Below are 17,607 nucleotides of genomic sequence, written 5' to 3' on the forward strand. Positions count from 1 at the left end.
GTGTCCATATTAAACTTAACTCTGCAGAATCTTTTAAATGTATCTCATCATATAGAATTATTGGAAGAGGAAGGAGTTCAATGTTTAAGTATCTCTTCTACAACACACTACATTGTAGACTGAATTTAAGGGACAATGAATCCACAGCATAGTCTTTGCATACAATGAACTCAGTTACTGTGCACGGCCAGAACACGGTAACCCTGCATGGCCAGGAGTTTGTCCTCCTACTTGCACCTGACTGACATCCTGTATCCTGCAGGGTTTACTGCTGTACTGATCCCCTTTACACTTTGATATCAAATCTACAATAGAGAACATAATAAAGAGCATTATTTTAGAGTAACTGCTAAATATTTTAATTAAAATTGCATTCATATAAAAAGCTACCTAGAATTGCCACTTCCCAATGCATTCTTAGAGAATTGCGTACATTTTGTGGAATGAGGCGCAATGGAAACAGGCTATCCATTGGTAATATAGATGTGAATCAAAGGCATGTATTATGTATAAATGCATAACTTTTAACCACTGAGTATTGCTGGAATAACGCAGATGTGCCCTAGCTGTACTGCTAGAGGCTTTCATCAACTTCCACATAAAAGCTATTTATTTCTAAGATTAGTTTGCTTGACTTAGGTTGCAGTTATCATGACAATAGCAAATATATCTTGTTAACTGAGATTCTTATTTTAGTTTGAATTTGGCTCTCACGTTTTAAAAACATACTAAATTATTAACAATTTTAATAAATGAATACTCTTTTCCCCTTGATATTCTATTATCTATTTAACATATTCAAATGTTTTAAGATTATATTCAAATTTTTAAAAATTATGCATATGAGAATATATTTCAGACCCCTTTTTCAACTTATTTATATGAAATTGATATCCCTATGCAAGAAGTCACAAAAGGGCAAGAAAAATTTCCATGGTTCAAATTTAAGGCTTATTTTTTTTCTCCTTTCTATAAGACCAGCTCAAATGTCAGCACATCAGCATATCATTTCATTTTCATTGAGCTGTTTGCCCGGTATTCACAAATCCAATTACTTTTCTGTAGCATCAAACAAGATTCTTATATGATTTTATTCTGCACTGAATTTCCATCCTGCTGTTTGCTGCTTTGCTTGCTTAAAAAAAAAATCTTCCATTTTTTGGTGATGTATCAGCAGGTTTCATCCTCATCATGGGTGAAACAAACATTCATCCAAGAAGTGAATAGCAGCCTTGCTTCACACATTGAATCTAGTTAAAATGAGGTGTCATTGTACAGTTGTTTTCCTACCAACGATAAGCTTTAGTTTATGACGTATAAAACACAAGTCCTCACTTTACAGTTTACTTTTACTAAGGACCTGATTCTGGATTTTCTTATCAATTAAGCCTCCTTGACCTTCACATCACCCCCTTTTATGGCAATATTTTTGTATTTATTATCCTACAGAATGTTTACATGTAAAAATCACACTTTCTCTCTCTCTTAAAGCAGATATAGATCATTCCTTCAATTGGAAAGTGAAATTTGCATTTGTTACTTACCATTGGTCACAAAGGAAACATGATGGGAACAGAAAATAGAGACAGATTAACTCAAGGCAAATTTGCAATCAGTGTTTGAGTGGCCTCACAGTGAGACACACACTGTCTCACATGTCAACCTCCATAAGCCCTTCCTACAGTTCAGACCATTATTATTTCAGAAATTGCAAAAATTGAAAACCTTCAAACAAATGAATGTCAATGGGAAATGTAGAGAATTGGGCAACATGAATTTCAAACTCTCTCTCTCTCTTAGTGTTCGTGAAACTTGAGTCATTTAAATTATGTCACTATTTGGCATTAGTAATGCACTCTGTGGACAAGGAATAAATAAGAAGCAGGAACTGAAGCTCCTAAATGAAGCTCAAAAATCCTTAAGGCATATGGCAATCAGGTGCATCATATGTTACTTCATTCTGTGTCACTCTTTCTATAAAGTAAATTGACAGAATTTGGAAACTGTATCTGTCTTTCAAGTTGAAATAACAACGAATATCATGGTGAATAGGTTACATTGGGTAAAATCTTTTCACTAACATATCAAGTGCTTTCTTAACATCTTTGTAAATTGTAACTATACCTGTTTTACAGCTGTGAAAATGGGATCCGCAAAGCTAAAAACAAAACTTTATAACAGTCACAAGATTAACTGTTACAGCTATGACAAGAACTTAGGTCATCTGATTCTGCCACCGGTGTCCCCATGATAAACAAAGTGATGATGGGAGCTCACAGCCCCTTTCTTTGAGAAAATGGTCCTGCCCTTTAGTTATCTAATTTTTCTAAGTGTAATTTGCTCTTACAGTAGTATCCATTTGGACACTGTAGCTGATTTTGAGCTATACATGCTGACTTAGATGTAATCACATTTCTGTATGCTTTCAGGCCTCAGTGATTAATTATTTCTATGCCTGACATCACCATAACAGGCCACCCAGAAATTTTGAATACAGAAAGATGCAGCCTATTTAATAATGGTAGTGAGCTTTAGGTGGCATATTGAAAGGGATTTTAGAATCTTTTCAATTCTTGCTAACTTTAAAATGATAGCAGTTGAGAAAGTGTTATATAACTAGGCTCCTTTCCACCTCAGGAACAAGTTTTATTGAGATGTCTGAGATAACAAGCTGATCATTTGCCTATGGTTCCTAGAGTTATAGAGGCAGAAGAAGCCCACAGTGCTCTCTCCACAATCAACCACTGACCCATGTGTCTTGCACCAAATTTCAACTGATAATTTCTTTTTCTGTCATGTGTCTGTATTATGAAAATATTTGTCCTTCTTCATTTAGATTATAAGCAGAAATCAGGGTAGACTGCATTGATGATTCTAATTCTCTACTGCAATTTGAATCCTTTTACTGCCCACTCTTACCCTTTCCCCACACTTGTCCAAGGGCAGGAGAAGATGGGTGTTTCAGCTCAAGGAGGGTAGTAATTTGCTTTCCCTTTATGTTTTTGTTCTATTTGGCCCTCAGTAGGCTGGATGATGCCCACCCACATTGGTCCATTTTTGCATGGCTGTAAAGAAATACTTGTAAGTGGGTAATTTATGAAGAAAAGAGAATTAATTGGCTCATGGTTCTGCAGGCTGTATAGGAAGCATAGTGGCTTCTGCTTCTTGGGAGGTCTCAGGAAACTTACAATCATGAGAGAAGGTGAAGGAGAAGCGGGCATGTCCTACATGGCCAGAGCAGGAGTAAGAGAGAGGGGGAAGGTGCTGCACACTTTAAGAAAACCAGATCTCACGAGAACTCATTCACTATCATGACGACAGGACCAAGGGGGATGGTGTTAAACCATGAGAAACCAACACCATGATCTAATCACCTCCCACCAGGCCCTACCTCCAACAATGAGGATTACAATTAAACATGACATTTGGTCAGAGACACAGATCCAAACCATATCACTCAGTTTACTGATTCAAATGCTAATCACTTCCAGAAAGACCTCCACAGACATACTCAGGCGTGTTTTACCAGCTATCTGGGTATCACTTGACTCACTTGACACATAACATTAACCATCAAAATGAGCTTTCACAGATGAGTGTATTAATATTACATTTTCCATTTCTACTCCCACAAATCATTACAAACTTAAATATGATTCAGCAATGATGCAGTGATGGCTTTCAATAAATCATTGCTATTGATAACATGCCTTAAAACTCCAACTGTGAAAACATGTCTGTACTAGCCATGTTTGAACCTAGGGACTTGGCAGTATTTTCTTGGCAAATGGTTTTTAACTTGAAAATAGAAATTTGTGTGTAAATTAGAACATAAACAATTTTATAATAAAATTAGTAATAATGACATTGTTCAATTAACTTCGAAGAAAGAGTAAGATAAGAAGACAAAACAGGCTGAAGACTGAAGTAGCGCCTGATCAGAAAGTATCTTACAGGCCATAGAAAGAAGTTTGGACTTTATCTAGGAGCAATGGGAATCTGAATTCATTCCCTAAGGCTGCCATAACAGTCTCACCAAATAGGTGGCATAGGACAACAGAAATGTATTATCTCACAGTTCTGGAGGCTAGAGGTCCACAATCAAAGTGTCAACAGGGCTGTATTTCCTCCAAAGTCCCCAGAGAAAAATTCTCCCTTGTCTCTTCTAGCTTCTGGTGGTTGTTGTCAGTCCTTGGTATTGTTGGCTTGTGGCAGCATCACTCCAATCTCTGCCTTCATCTTTACATAGTCATCATCCCTCTGTCTGAATCAATGTCCAAATTTCTCTTTTCTTTTAAGAACATCAGTCATTGGCCTAGGGACCACTGTAATCCAGTATGAACTCATCTTAACTTGATAACATCTGCAGAGAACCTATGTCCAATTAAGGTCACATTCGCAGGTTCTGAGTGAACATGAGTTTTAGGGGGACATTATTCTAATTAGGAGGCTTACTCCATTGAATGTTATATATTAGCATAGAATCTTCTTTAAATGTGGACAGTATTTATTAAACATCTCAAATATTTAAAAATTTTTGATACACAGCACAACAAAATGAATTTGTCTAAATTATTTTGTATTTTTAAGATAGTGTACTTGAAATTTAATTTCTGTTTCTGATTGCTTTATATTTAAATAATCAAAAATATCTGTTTGCCCAGGTTTAATAGTTTGATATTTTACATATACACACACATATACATATATAAGACATATACAGGCAGACAGAAAAAAAGAGAATTTTAGTACCAAACACATCAATAACAAATGCAGATTAAGAAGCTTCAAGGAAAACTATAATCTAATATAATAAAAATAATTTGCTTAATTTAAATTTTATTTGATATTTTTCATTGCTAAAAGGCTTCCATAGGCAGAGTAAAAATAAACTTCTATCATATTTTGCAAAATATCTAGAATATAGAGTTTATTGTCAAGCGCAGTTTCAAAATCCAAATAAATCCCTAGATTATATAACAACAAATTTCCAACCAATTCAGCCATGTAACCCATGAGAATAGATTTTCTCCAGAAGTTTTAATGCTTCTTTATTAATCTCTGGAAGAAAAATTCTAGGAATATATATTTTTTCTCTATTCATCTATGTATTTGGTTCATTGTTTTCTCCTCCAAATGATGAGGAAAAAGTCTTTATGGTACATTTCTGAAACATGTGAAATGCTTGTACTGAATTGAGTTCCTGAAGCTGATAAAACTGTAAACATGTGGACACTATGACTTTGAAGGAGTTCATCAGGTTTACATTTCCAGCAATTAAAAGTATGTGGATTTTACCTGGATGATAGAACAAGGCTTTAGACATGTCACTGTGGTGTCTTCTCAATACTCAATTCAGAGTTGCCTCTACCTCCCTTTCCCAGTGCTACAATTCCTCCTTTTCATGACCCTAGAGCCATCTTCTGGTGAAACATTCAAGTAAATGGATACTCACAATGAAGTCTGTGTAAAGCCTTATAATAGGCAGCCTCCTTATATCCTGGACTAGAGTTTCTGAATTCATGACTCCATGGATATCTCAAGTATGTGAACATCCTGAAGTTGAATTCAGCATTGTATGGGGATAAATTATTAAAGTCACCGTTACATATTTGGATGGGAGAACACAGAGAAGGAAGTGTTATGTGATTTGAAAAATTGCAAAATTGCAAAATTTATAAGAACCCCAAAAATAATTTCCCAGGTAATATAAAGATATAAAAATGTCTTGTAGTTTCAAGCAGTCTGTACTTGCATATAAAGTTTGTTTCTAACTCCTGTGAATTTAAGAAAGTAAAGCATCTCACAAATACCAGGGTGGACTTTTGAACTAAACCTATTCTACTGGCTCTGAGCATTGAACAGAAGTATCTCCAAAGGAGGTCTGCAAAGGAATCTACAATTAGCCTACTTACAAGATCATTAATGTCATGCTACAATGAAATATTTGAACATAAATAGCTATTTTAAAAAAGTCTCTAAAATCATGCTGTTGATGCAGAAAGAGAAGTAAATTGAAATTCGATTAGTTTCTACTTTTAGAACCCTTTTAATTATCAGGTTGGGAAACCGCACCAATTGAATCCGCATTCAATAGGGGCATGAATTTTTAGGACTCTCCTAAATTTCACATACATATAAAACCTTTTGTGATGCGAAGCATTTGGAAGTATTGTTCACAAATGGAAAATAACTAGAGCAATGTAAGCAGCACTTAAACACAGATTCTGTACTAACTTACCTTCAGAATCTGGGGTTTTACTTTACTTCATCACGTATACATTGCTAATGTTCCAGCTCTCGGAACCTGCTGGAGTTTGGATTAACAGGAAGAAATAGACAAGCAGCAACTATCATAAATGTTGCTTATAGATATAGACCGATAAGTGTAAACATTTCTTCATCTTACAGTTTCATTTCTTCACTGTTTTATTTTTTTTCTCTTCCAAAAAGAAGCTACAAAGAACCATTTTCAAAATATATAAGGAAACTCTACACATCAGTTTTAAAATCCCAAGCAATCCAATTTAAGAAAGTGATCAAAATATTTGAACAGGTACTGCAAAGAAGAGAGTATCTAGATATACAATAAGACAATGAAATAATCTCTAGTCAATGAAAAATGCTCACTAAAACCACAAGTAGACTCTACTGCACTCTCACACAAATGGCAAAAAAGCCATACCAAAAAAACAACCTCAAGATTTATAAAAGATATGGAGCATCTACATTTTCTCATGCAATCTAGGTTAATAAAATCATTTCAATAATCTTAGCAGCTGCTAATACATCTGAACATAAAGCACATGCATCACCCAGTGACTCTATGTTTAAATATATACCCAACATTAATTAATATGTATTTAAGCCAAAAGACACACATAGGACTGTTTTTCGCAGTATCATTCACAACAACTAAAAACAGAAAATAACCCACACATCCGTATATAAAATACAGTATCATACAGTGATGAAGAAGAACAAATAATTGAAGTATGCCACACAGTAATAAATTTCACAAACGTGATATGGACTCCCACAAATTCCAGACCCAAATAGTAAATACTTTAAAATTTAGCTTGAAAGCATTTAAAAGACAGACAAAAGTAACCTTTGGTGAGAGGTCAAAACAGTGGTTACCATTCGAGTTATTGACTGACAGAGGGCCCAGGAAAGCCTTCCAGTATACTGAAGATGTTGTGTATTCTTAACAGTTATAAGGGCATATAAATATGTAAAATTTATCAGGTTGAACTTTCAAGATTTGTTTTAAACATAGGTATGTATGTGATTTTGCATAAGCACATACACATGCATATTTTACTTCAATAAAAATGCCATGTACATACATTTCAAGCAAATTTTTGTATGCTTTGTATGGTTCTTAATAACATGTCAAGGAATTTTAGGTGACCAGTAGTTATTATTTTCTTCTCAACCAGTAGTCTGACACAATTAATATTCTGAAATAACTACTAATCACAATAATAAGATATCAAAGAAATTAAAATGTAAGACAGACATACATTTTAATACTTTGCTATTTCTACATAAAGGAATATCTACCTTAAAAATTATTACAGAAAGCAGGTAAGATATTGTGATATATTAGCAAATAACAATCAAGATATCAATGGGGTAAATGGCCACATTTGCTTAGAATGAGTGGACAAAGACTTGTGTGTACATTCAAAAGTTTTGCATTAAGCCAGGATTATTAAAAAGCCTGAAATATTCCCAGGCAGTTTGGTATCATTTTAACTCACAAGCAGCAATTGCAAATCTTCCTTGAAAAAAAATTCCAAATTTAGACCCACAGATTTGATGCAAATTGAATTAACCCAAATATCAGGTCACAATAAAAGCTTATCAAATAAACAGACCAAAAAAAAGGTAGGTTTTCTTCAAAACTTCTGATATTAAGTTTATTATATGTCAGTTTTACATTGCTTAATCTGAAATATTTTTAAAAAACCATGAAATCAGGAAAATAAGACAGCAAGACAAAGGTATAAAAATGACTTGGCGTATTTGAAAATGAACTATATTCCATTTTGAGAAATAAAAAGTATACTCATTGAAATAAAAACTCAACAGATTTGCTAGAAAACAAGCTAAACACCACAAAACAAGAATCAGTACTCAGAGGATATATATGAAGAAAGTACTTTGAATGAGTCTCAAAGGCATCAAAAATACAATAGAGTAGTTAAGAAACAGAAGAAAATAAGGAGACTAAGAGAAGAAGAGATACCAGCTGAAAAGGACATGAATCTGCATACACAGGAAACACAAGCCAGAGGGAAATTTCATAACTAAATCTGTTGTAGAATATCATAACTACAGAATGGTTCTATCAGAACCACAGGATATAAAAAAATACTTAAATTCGGTCAGAAAGAAAAGTCAGATTACCTACAATGTACAGGCTACAACCATTAGACTAAGGGTAAAGATCTTAACCACAGTAACAAAGTTTAGAGGAAAGTGGGAGAGTATCTTCAAAGTTCTAGAAGACAATAACTCTCAATGCAGAATTATATACCCAGAAAAATAATTTTTTTCTAAATAAACATAAGAACTTTTTGTAAACAAAAACTGAGAAAATATATCACCAACAGAGATTCACCAAAATAATTCCTATGTACTTCAGTAAGAGAAAACACACATACATATGCACTCACACACAGGGTCTGCAATAGAAGAGGGAGAATTGAACAAATAAATTGATAAGCCTCAAGGTAAATATAAACAAAAGTTATATTTATAAAATAATAGTAATTATAATAAAATAATAATGCCTTAGATTATTATTATTCTAGGTAATTACAGTCTGTAAAGTCACCATGAACACTAACATACTGGAAACTGAATCATTGTTCTAAGGGAAAATATAGGGTCAGTTTCTTTTTTTATTCCTTCCAAATTTTATTTTATCTTCAAGGGGTACGTGGACTGGTTTGTTGCATGGGTAAATTGCAAGTCGCAGGGGTTTGGTGTACAATTTTGTCACCCAGGTAATCAGCATAATACTCAATAGGCAGTTTTTCAGTCTTCATGCTCCTCCCATCCTCCACCCTCAGGTAAGATGTGGTGCTGTTGTTCCATTTTTTGTGTCCGTGTGTACTCAATGTCTAGCTCCCACTTATAAGTGAGAACACACAGTTATGGTTTTTGGTTTCTGAATTAATTCACTTAGGATAATGGCCTCCAGCTCCATTCATATTTCTACAAAGGCCATGATCTCATTCTTTTTTATGTCTGGGTAGTATTTCAAAGTGTATATGTACCACATTTTCTTTATCCAGCCCACCATTGATGAACATCTAGGTTGATTCTATGTGTTTGCTATTGTGAATAGTGCTGCAATAAACAGAGGCATTCCTGTGTCTTTATGGTAGGATTTATATTTCTTTGGGTACATACCCAGTAATGGGATTGCTGGGTCAAATGATAGTTCTCTTTTGATATGGATTGGCTGTGTCTCCACCCAAATATCATCTTGAATTGTAGCTCCCATAATCCCCACATGTTGTGGGAGGACCTGGTGGGACATAATTGAATCATGGAGGCAAGTTTTTCTCATACTGTTCTCATGATAGTGAACATGTCTTACGAGAGCTGACGGTTTTATAAAGGGCAGTTCCCCTGCACATGCTCTCTTGCCTGCCACCATGTAAGATGTGACTTTGCTCCTTCTTTGCCTTCTGCCATGATTGTGAGGCCTCCCCAGACATGTGGAACCGTGAGTCCATTAAACATCTTTTTCTTTATAAATTACCCCATCTCAGGTATTTCTTCATAGCAGTATGAAAATGGACTAATTCAGCAAATTGGTACTGGTAGAGTGTTGCTGCCTTAAGGATACCCAAAAATGTAGAAGTGAGTTTGGAACTGGATAACAGGTAGAGGTTCTAACCAACTTTGGAACAGTTTGGAGGGTCCAGAAGAAGATAGGAAAATGTGGAAAAGTTTGAAACTTCCTAGAGACCTGGAGGACTCAGAAGACAGAAAGATGTGGCAAAGTTTGGAACTTCATAGAGACTTGTTGACAGGCTTTGACCAAAATGGTGATAGTGACATGGAGAGTAAAGGCCAGTCTGAGGTGGTCTCAGATGAAGATGAGGAACTTGTTGGGAACTGAAGCAAAGGTGACACTTGTTATGCTTTAGCAAAGAGACTGTCGGCATTTTTCCCCTGCCCTAGACATCTGTGGAATTTTGAACTTGAGAAAAATGATTTATAGTGGCTGAGGGAAGAAATTTCTAAGCAGCAAAATATTCCAGAGGAAGAAGAGAATAGAAGTTTGGGAAATATGCAGTCTAATGAAGCAATAGACAAGTACAACCTATTTTCTGGGGAGAAATTCAAGCCTGCTGCAGAAATTTGCATAAGTAACAAGGAACTGATTGTTTATCACTAAAACAATGGGAAAAATGTCTCCAGGGCATGTCAGAGACCTTCACAGCAGCCTCTCCTGGAGGCCTGGAGGTCTAGGAGGAAAAAATGGTTTTGAGGGCTGGGCCCAAGGTTCCCCTGCTATGTGTAGCCTAAACACTTGGTGCCCTGTATCCCAGCTGCTCCAGCCATGGCTAAAAGGGGCCAGGGTACACTTCAGATCTTGGCCCCTTTTAACCAGTGGCCTCAGAGGGTACAAGCCCCAAAGCTTGCCAGCTTCCACATGAGGTTGAGCATGCAGGTGCATAAAAGTCAAGAATTTAGATTTGGGAACCTTCACCTAGATTTCAGAGGATATATAAACATGCCTGAATGTCCAGGCAGAAGTTTGCTGCAGGGGTAGAGCCTCATGGAAAACCTCTGCTAAGGCAGTGCAGAAGGGAAATATGGGGCCAGAGCCCCACACAGAGTCCCTACTGCCTAGCAGGGCACTGCCTAGTGAAGCTGTGAGAAGAGAGCCACCATCCTCCAGACATCAGAATGGGAGATCCACCAATAGCTTGCACCGTACACCTGAAACAGCCTCAGATGCTCAATACCAGCCCATGAAAGCAGCTGAGAGGGGGGCTGTACCCGCAAAGCAACAGGGGCAGAGCTTTCCAAGTCCATGGGAGCCCACTCCTTGCATCAGTGTGACCTGGAAGTAAAACATGGAGTCAAATGAGATCATTTTGGAACTTTAAGGTTTAATGACTACCCTATTGGACTTTGGATAAGCATGAGGCCCCTTTGTTTTGTCTCAGTTCTCCCAGTTGGAATGGCTGTATTTACCTAATGCCTGTACTTCCATTGTATCTAGGAAGTAACTAACCTACTTTTCAATTTAGAGTCTCATAGGTGGAAAGGATTTGCCTTGTCCCAGATGAGACTTTGGACATGGACTTTTGAGTTAATCCTGGAATGAGTTAAGATGGGGGATTATTGGAAGGGCATAACTGTGTTTTGAATTGTGAGGACATGAGGTTTGGGAGTGGCAAGGGGAAGAATGATATGGTTTGTCTGTGTCGCCACCAAAATCTTATCTTGAATTGTAGTTCCCATAATCCCTGTATGTCATAGGAGGGATCTTGTGGGAGTTGATTGAATCATGGATGCAGGTTTTTCCTATTCTGTTCTTGTGATAGTGAATAAGTCTCATGAGATTTGATGGTTGTATAAAGGGCAATTTCCCTGCACAAGCTCTCTTGCTTGCCACCATGTACAATATGACTTTGCATCTCCTTTGCCTTCTGCTATGATTGTGAGGCCTCTCCAGCCATGTGGAACTCTGAGTCCCTTAAACCTCTTTTTCTTTTAAATTACCCAGTGTCAGGTATTTCTCCATAGCTATATGAAAATGGACTAATACATCTTTTAAGTTTTTTTAAATTTCTCAAATCTCAAAAACTCAAAAAAACTTTCCACAGTGGCTAAACTAATTTACATCCCAACCAGCTGTATAGAAGCATTTAGGGTCAGATTTTTGAAAGCCTCTGGTCACAATATTCATCAACTAATCAATACATAACATTATTTTATACATATTCATGTTTAAAATGTCTTATTTAATATATTATTTTTACAAATAATTATATGTAATTATCTTTATAATAAAATAACTTTCCAATTGTAGCATTTTTTGTAACATACTCCACTGCACTGTGATTGTAGTACTTTAACTCTTTTATTTGATAAGACACACACATATACAAACAGTAAACATATGCAGTATTCACAATAAATACACATGGTATGCAGGCACTGTATAGTACTCATATGTAGTAAACACACACAGTGTTGTGAACACATATTATACAAAAGGTATAATAGAGCCATGCAAATAAAGTCCTGAAGAAACCCTTAAAATAAAAACTAAGCATTTACATTTTAGAAAAACATTAACTAACATTTTACTTTGAATTGAGCTACAGTATGTCATGGGGAAGGATACTGCAGGGTTAACCTCTTAACATTGGCTTGCCCCAAAACCCAAAGGACAGGTTGGTGGAAGTTACTCTGCAGAAGGAGATGTTTGATGAGGATAGTATTTGACATCTTAAATTCCAATCTCTGGAATTTGATCCTTTCAACTTTTTGAGATCATAGGCCATTTTCCCCTCCCGACTGTCTTAAAATTGTATCCACCTTATTTCTTTGGCTTTTGCCTCAAATCTTTAAGCACTTCAGTATAAGAGGTGAACACAAGTACTACAATAATTAATTCTCAAATGTCAGTAAGAAAGAGATTATACTATGAGCAACAAGAGAAAAGAAGCAAATAATGTATAAAGAAGCACTCCAATTCATGTAGCAACAGAATTCTCAATCAAAACCATACAGGCCAGGAGGGAGTGAAATGACAGTTTTAACATGTTAAAAGAAAAAAAAAAAACGGCCATTCAAGAATACCATATCCAGCAAAGCTATGCTTCAAATATGAAGGAGAGATGAAGTGTTTCCCAGATAAACAAAAGGTGAGAAAGTTCACCACCATAAGACAAGTTTTATAAGCAATGTTAATGGAAGTTCCTCACTCTGAAGGGAAAAAACACTAATGTGCAAAAAGAAAACATTTAAAGGTATAAAACCGACTAGTAAAATTAAATACACAAACAAAACTCAAATACTGTAATACTGTAAGTGTGGTGTGAAATCTCCATGTAACTCTTGCATGAAGTCCAAGAGACAAATGGGTCAAAATAAGTAATAGCTACAGCAACCTGTAAGAGTTAGGTAATATAAAAATATGTAAGAACAACATAAAGTCAATGTGTTAGGAAAATGGAGTTAAAGTGTAGAGTTTTATTTTTATTTTTGTTTCCATTCATTGTGATCTAAGATAAGTTAGCATCTCTTTAAAATAACTTGTTATATCTATAAAATGTTTTTATAGGCCTCGTGGTAATCACAATATGAAAATCTATAATATATTTGCTTAAAATGAAAAGCAACAAATTAAAACATACTACCAGAGAAAATTACTTAAACACAAAGGAAAACAGTAAGAAAGACAGAAGTTAATAAACATCCAGAAAACAACCAACAAAATGGCAGTGCTAAGTCATTACTTATTGATAATAACATTGAATTTAAATAGTCAACTCTCCATTTAAAAGGCATAGAGTGGCTGAATGGATAAGGAAACAAGACCCGAAGACATGCTGCCTACCAGAAATCCACTTTACCTATAAAGACACACATAAACTAAAAGAGAAGGGGTGGAAAATATATTCCATGAAAAGATATTTCAGATAATGGAAAGCAAGAAAAAAGCAAGAACAACTCTATTTCTATTAGGTAAAATAGACTGCAAATCAAAGACTGTTAAAAGAGACAAAGAAGGTCATCACATAATGATAAAGGGGTCAAGCCAGCAAGAGAATATAACAATTACAAATATCTGTGCATCTAACACCAGAGCTCCCAAGTATATAAAGCAAGCATTAGTGATTACAAAAGAGAAATATTATGTAATACAATAATAGTAAGGGATGTAAACATCTCATGCTCAGTAATGTACCAGCTAGACAGAAAATCAACAAAACACATTGGAGTTAAACTGCACACTAGACCGTATAGGCCAAAATATCATTTACAGATAATTTCACCCAACTCTCACAGAATACATATTATTTTAATCAGCACATTGCACCTTCTCCAGAATAGTTCATCTCTTAGGCCACAGAATAGTCGCAACAAATTCAAAAAAGTAGGAATTATGTCAAGTATCTCTTTTGAGCACAGTTGAATAACATTAGAAATTAACAACAAAAGGAACATCAAAAATACACAAAAATATAGAAATTAAACAATGTGCCCCTGAACAACCATTAAGTCAATGAACAAATTAAGAAAAAAATGTTTTAAACATTTCTTGAAACAAATAAAAATACAACATGACAAAATCTGTAAGATATAATAAAAGTAGTACTAAGAGGGAATTTTATAGGAAAAATATGTCTACATCAAAATAGTGGAAATATTTAAAATAAAGAATCTAAGGAAGCACCTAAAGGAACTAAAAAAGCAAAAGCAAACCAAACCTAAAATTAGCAAAATGAAAGAAAGAGTAAAGATCAGAGTAGAAATAAATGAAATTGAGACTAAAAAATACAGAAGATCAATAAAAGAAAAAGTTGCTTTTTTGAAAAGATAAAGTTGATTAAACTTTAGCTAGACTAAAAAAAAAGAAAGACCCAAATAGATAAAATCAAAAATGAAAAGGGAAACCTTTTAACTAACAGCTGAGACAGAAGAATACAAACATTCATTAGAGACTATTGTGAAGACCTATAAGCCAACAAATGGGAAAATCTAGAAGAAATGGATCAGTTCCTAGAAACATACAGCCTACCAAGATTAAACTATAATGAAGCAGAAAACTTCACCAAACCCATACTGAGCAGCATGATCAAAGCCATAATAAAAAGTCCCCCATCTTATGGCTTCCCTACTGAATTGTACCAAACACATAAAGAACTAATAACAATTCTACTTACACTCTACAAAAAATTGAGGAGGGAATACTTCCAAATTCATTCCATAAAGTCATCATTACCTCAATACCAAAACCAGACAAGGACACAGCAAAAAAAGAAAAGTACAGGCTAATATCACCAGTAAATATAGATGCAAAAATCCTCAAAAAAAACTAGCAAACAGAATTCAACATTAAAAAGGTCATTTATGATGATCAAATGCAATTCATCCCAGGGACACAGGGGTGGTTCAACATACACAAAATACACAAAAAATATGCAGATCATATGCATGATTTCCCCAGAGTTATGTCCTGGAAAACACTCCAGGACGTGATTCTGGGAAAGAATTTTTTGTGTGTAAGACCTCAAAAGCACAGGCAACTGAAACAAAAATAGACACATTAAGCTAAAGAGGTTCTGCATAGCAAAGTAGAAAACAAAGGGAAGACACAATTTTCAGAATGGGAGAAAGTACTTGCTTAAATAATTCTAATAAATATTTACATGGATTTATTAATAGATACACACATAAGAGGTAAAATGCAATTACCTTAAATGTTAGAATATTGTTTTCCAACAGTAATAGTGAGATTGACCAGAAATTTGTGCTCTCTCTCTAAATATACATATACATACACACATATGTATATATAAACACATATATGCATACATACACATATATATACATATTTGTAGTATATGTATATATATATGAAATTTTAAAAGCAAAACATAAGCCACAAAAACAAATGATGATGTAAAATGTTCCAGAGTGTTGTGTTCTGAAGGTTCTAGAAGAGAGCCTTTCCTCTTCCGCCTTTTTCCTAAAACAAACTCATCTTATCTCATGACCTGTTAAACCATTATGGAAAATTTTCCATTCACAAATGTGCTGCTCAAAAGAAACATGAACAGGATCATGTGTCATATTTTTATCTTGGTACTAGAACTCTTAATATATTCTCAGTTGTACAGAGGGCTTTATAAGGCATTCTAATGCATTTATTTTGGGGATTCCTGATTATTGTTTTTCTGTACCTTGAAAGCTTCATGCATACACTGAGTCTTATAGCAATTGGTCCTAACATAGAATCTCTCTTTCATCCTCACAATATTAAGCTCTCCATTTGTTTGTCTCTTTGTTGTTGTTGATGTTTCTCCTATATACTTTCTGGTATTATACAGAAGTATTATTTACATTTTTGGCTTTAACAAAAGTGTTTTGTGGCTTTTTTCCAAGTGGTTGAACTATTGTGTTTACTTGGCTTCATTGCATATCTTTCATCTTGTTAAGTCAACAGCCTGGCAGTGGGGATACTTGTGGAGACCATATCATAACAGATCGGAAGATTCGTAAGTGGAAAGCACGAAGACAATGTCAACAAAATGCAATGTTATTTCAAATGCTAACTAGTGTGTCCTTGCCTACTACTTTGGGTTTGGTTGATCAGAACATTTGATTAAAATGGTTTCTTTCTTTCCTTGCTCTCTTAACATGAGAAGAAAGGAAAACTAATCTGTGAGAAGAACATGCATATACACATACACATAAATTCAATGCCAAATACAATTTCATACTTGATATTCAGTATTTTCTAAAATCCACCTTGCATTAATTTTCTATTTCTATGTAACAAATCTAGCAAGTTAAAACAACACACAATTATTATCTCACAGTTTCTCAGCTTAACTGGGTCCTCTGTTTTGTGTGTTGCAAGGCTGCAAACTGTTGGCCATGATCTGCATTTTCATCTGGATGCTCAACTAGGAAGCTATCCACCTCCAGGCATGTGTATGTTGTTGGCAGCTGCAGGAGTGAGGACCTCAGATTCTGACTGGCTTTTAGCTGGAGGCTGTCTTCAGATTCTAGAGGCCAACCTCTAGAACTATGTGGCTCTCTCTAGAGGCTAACCTCTAGAACCATGTTGCCATGTGGCTCTCTCCATAGGCAGTTCACGACATGGAAGTTTGCTTCTTCAAGCCCAGAAGGAGAGTCTCTCACAGACTGTTAAGTTAGAAATTTACAGTATTCAAGGTCATCACAGGAGTGACACCCCATTATCTTTGCCATAATCTAATTAGAGAGTGAGATCCCATTGCCTTGCCATATTCTATTCACAAGTGCACTGAAGGAATGGAGTTATGCAAGGCTTGAATCCCCAGGAGGCAGGTATTAGTGGAAGCCACTCTTGGGTCTATTGGCCACATCACAAATATTTAATAAAATACTGCCTTTTACCTAGAAGTTATAGTGTGTGTTTTAAAATATTTTGAAGAAAAAAAGATGACATATTCTAAACTCATCTAGGTACAAGACAGAAAGGTACTATTTCATCAAAATTATAATATGTGGAATTGTTTCTATGCCTCCTTAAGTCAATTATTTCTCCTTTTATCATCTAAAAAAATAACTATGATTTTATGTTATTTTCTTTGCCTTCCCATAAGGTTAATTACAGCAAATGTATTTCTATGTATCTTATTAAGATTATAATTTTGAAAACATATAATTGAAGGTATAAATCAAATTTTAATTGTTTAATTTTAAGAAAATATAGAAATAGCATTTTCAGTAAGTAAAATCTAATAAACACAGAACACTACTCCGGGTACACTGGCCTTCTATTTCTTTTAACACCCCTATGGTATTTCATTATATGTCTGATAATATCTCATTTCCAGAAGGTAA

At 34.9% G+C, this 17,607-nt stretch overlaps 1 long non-coding RNA gene across 1 annotated transcript in view; it reads right to left on the minus strand.

The window, feature by feature from the left end:
• Positions 1 to 281: 281 nt before the first annotated feature.
• Positions 282 to 17,607, minus strand: part of LOC129480346 (uncharacterized) — a 100,429-nt gene continuing 83,103 nt past the window's right edge. The window contains exon 5 of the long non-coding RNA XR_008657001.2: positions 282 to 305. This is a non-coding gene — a long non-coding RNA (uncharacterized lncRNA). The remainder of the gene's footprint in view (positions 306 to 17,607) is intronic.

This window comes from Symphalangus syndactylus, chromosome 4, assembly GCF_028878055.3.
Source record: "Symphalangus syndactylus isolate Jambi chromosome 4, NHGRI_mSymSyn1-v2.1_pri, whole genome shotgun sequence".
In the NCBI taxonomy this organism is placed as follows: Eukaryota; Metazoa; Chordata; class Mammalia; order Primates; family Hylobatidae; genus Symphalangus; species Symphalangus syndactylus.